Here is a 3,321-nt window from a genome sequence, read left to right on the forward strand (position 1 = left end):
ACCAGAGAGAGAGAGAGGACAGTGGATAGAGTCTGAAACCAGAGAGAGAGAGAGGACAGTGGATAGAGTCTGAAACCAGGAGAGAGAGAGGACAGTGGATAGAGTCTGAAACCAGAGAGAGAGAGAGGACAGTGGATAGAGTCTGAAGCCAGAGTGAGAGAGAGGACAGTGGATAGAGTCTGAAACCAGAGAGAGAGAGGACAGTGGATAGAGTCAGAAACCAGGGAGAGAGGACAGTGGATAGAGTCTGAAACCAGAGAGAGAGAGGACAGTGATAGAGTCAGAAACCAGGGAGAGAGAGGACAGTGGATAGAGTCTGAAACCAGAGAGAGAGAGGACAGTGGATAGAGTCAGAAACCAGAGAGAGAGAGGACAGTGGATAGAGTCAGAAACCAGAGAGAGAGAGAGGACAGTGGATAGAGTCTGAAACCAGGGAGAGAGAGGACAGTGGATAGAGTCAGAAACCAGAGAGAGAGAGAGGACAGTGGATAGAGTCTGAAACCAGAGAGAGAGAGAGGACAGTGGATAGAGTCTGAAACCAGAGAGAGAGAGGACAGTGGATAGAGTCAGAAACCAGAGAGAGAGAGAGGACAGTGGATAGAGTCTGAAACCAGAGAGAGAGAGGACAGTGGATAGAGTCAGAAACCAGAGAGAGAGAGGACAGTGGATAGAGTCTGAAACCAGAGAGAGAGAGAGGACAGTGGATAGAGTCTGAAACCAGAGAGAGAGAGGACAGTGGATAGAGTCAGAAACCAGAGAGAGAGAGGACAGTGGATAGAGTCAGAAACCAGAGAGAGAGAGAGGACAGTGGATAGAGTCTGAAACCAGAGAGAGAGAGGACAGTGGATAGAGTCAGAAACCAGAGAGAGAGAGAGGACAGTGGATAGAGTCAGAAACCAGAGAGAGAGAGAGGACAGTGGATAGAGTCTGAAACCAGAGAGAGAGAGAGGACAGTGGATAGAGTCTGAAACCAGAAGAGAGAGAGGACAGTGGATAGAGTCAGAAACCAGAGAGAGAGAGGACAGTGGATAGAGTCTGAAACCAGAGAGAGAGAGGACAGTGGATAGAGTCAGAAACCAGAGAGAGAGAGGACAGTGGATAGAGTCTGAAACCAGAGAGAGAGAGAGGACAGTGGATAGAGTCAGAAACCAGAGAGAGAGAGAGGACAGTGGATAGAGTCTGAAACCAGAGAGAGAGAGGACAGTGGATAGAGTCTGAAACCAGGAGAGAGAGGACAGTGGATAGAGTCTGAAACCAGAGAGAGAGAGAGAGGACAGTGGATAGAGTCTGAAACCAGAGAGAGAGAGAGGACAGTGGATAGAGTCTGAAACCAGAGAGAGAGAGGACAGTGGATAGAGTCAGAAACCAGAGAGAGAGAGAGGACAGTGGATAGAGTCTGAAACCAGAGAGAGAGAGAGGACAGTGGATAGAGTCTGAAACCAGAGAGAGAGAGGACAGTGGATAGAGTCTGAAACCAGAGAGAGAGGACAGTGGATAGAGTCAGAAACCAGAGAGAGAGAGGACAGTGGATAGAGTCTGAAACCAGAGAGAGAGAGGACAGTGGATAGAGTCAGAAACCAGAGAGAGAGAGGACAGTGGATAGAGTCAGAAACCAGAGAGAGAGAGAGGACAGTGGATAGAGTCTGAAACCAGAGAGAGAGAGAGGACAGTGGATAGAGTCTGAAACCAGAGAGAGAGAGGACAGTGGATAGAGTCAGAAACCAGAGAGAGAGAGAGGACAGTGGATAGAGTCTGAAACCAGAGAGAGAGAGGACAGTGGATAGAGTCTGAAACCAGAGAGAGAGAGGACAGTGGATAGAGTCTGAAACCAGAGAGAGAGAGGACAGTGGATAGAGTCAGAAACCAGAGAGAGAGAGGACAGTGGATAGAGTCTGAAACCAGAGAGAGAGAGGACAGTGGATAGAGTCTGAAACCAGAGAGAGAGAGGACAGTGGATAGAGTCTGAAACCAGAGAGAGAGAGAGGACAGTGGATAGAGTCTGAAACCAGAGAGAGAGAGGACAGTGGATAGAGTCTGAAACCAGAGAGAGAGAGAGGACAGTGGATAGAGTCTGAAACCAGAGAGAGAGAGGACAGTGGATAGAGTCTGAAACCAGAGAGAGAGAGGACAGTGGATAGAGTCAGAAACCAGAGAGAGAGAGGACAGTGGATAGAGTCTGAAACCAGAGAGAGAGAGGACAGTGGATAGAGTCTGAAACCAGAGAGAGAGAGGACAGTGGATAGAGTCAGAAACCAGAGAGAGAGAGAGGACAGTGGATAGAGTCTGAAACCAGAGAGAGAGAGGACAGTGGATAGAGTCTGAAACCAGAGAGAGAGAGAGGACAGTGGATAGAGTCTGAAACCAGAGAGAGAGAGGACAGTGGATAGAGTCTGAAACCAGAGAGAGAGAGAGGACAGTGGATAGAGTCTGAAACCAGAGAGAGAGAGGACAGTGGATAGAGTCTGAAACCAGAGAGAGAGAGAGGACAGTGGATAGAGTCTGAAACCAGAGAGAGAGAGGACAGTGGATAGAGTCAGAAACCAGAGAGAGAGAGGACAGTGGATAGAGTCTGAAACCAGAGAGAGAGAGAGGACAGTGGATAGAGTCTGAAACCAGAGAGAGAGAGGACAGTGGATAGAGTCTGAAACCAGAGAGAGAGAGGACAGTGGATAGAGTCAGAAACCAGAGAGAGAGAGGACAGTGGATAGAGTCTGAAACCAGAGAGAGAGAGGACAGTGGATAGAGTCTGAAACCAGAGAGAGAGAGAGGACAGTGGATAGAGTCTGAAACCAGAGAGAGAGAGGACAGTGGATAGAGTCTGAAACCAGAGAGAGAGAGAGGACAGTGGATAGAGTCTGAAACCAGAGAGAGAGAGAGGACAGTGGATAGAGTCTGAAACCAGAGAGAGAGAGGACAGTGGATAGAGTCTGAAACCAGAGAGAGAGAGAGGACAGTGGATAGAGTCTGAAACCAGAGAGAGAGAGGACAGTGGATAGAGTCTGAAACCAGAGAGAGAGAGAGGACAGTGGATAGAGTCTGAAACCAGAGAGAGAGAGGACAGTGGATAGAGTCTGAAACCAGAGAGAGAGAGGACAGTGGATAGAGTCTGAAACCAGAGAGAGAGAGGACAGTGGATAGAGTCTGAAACCAGAGAGAGAGAGGACAGTGGATAGAGTCTGAAACCAGAGAGAGAGAGGACAGTGGATAGAGTCTGAAACCAGAGAGAGAGAGAGGACAGTGGATAGAGTCAGAAACCAGAGAGAGAGAGGACAGTGGATAGAGTCTGAAACCAGAGAGAGAGAGAGGACAGTGGATAGAGTC

This window comes from Labrus bergylta, chromosome 15 (assembly GCF_963930695.1).
Source record: "Labrus bergylta chromosome 15, fLabBer1.1, whole genome shotgun sequence".
Taxonomy (NCBI): Eukaryota; Metazoa; Chordata; class Actinopteri; order Labriformes; family Labridae; genus Labrus; species Labrus bergylta.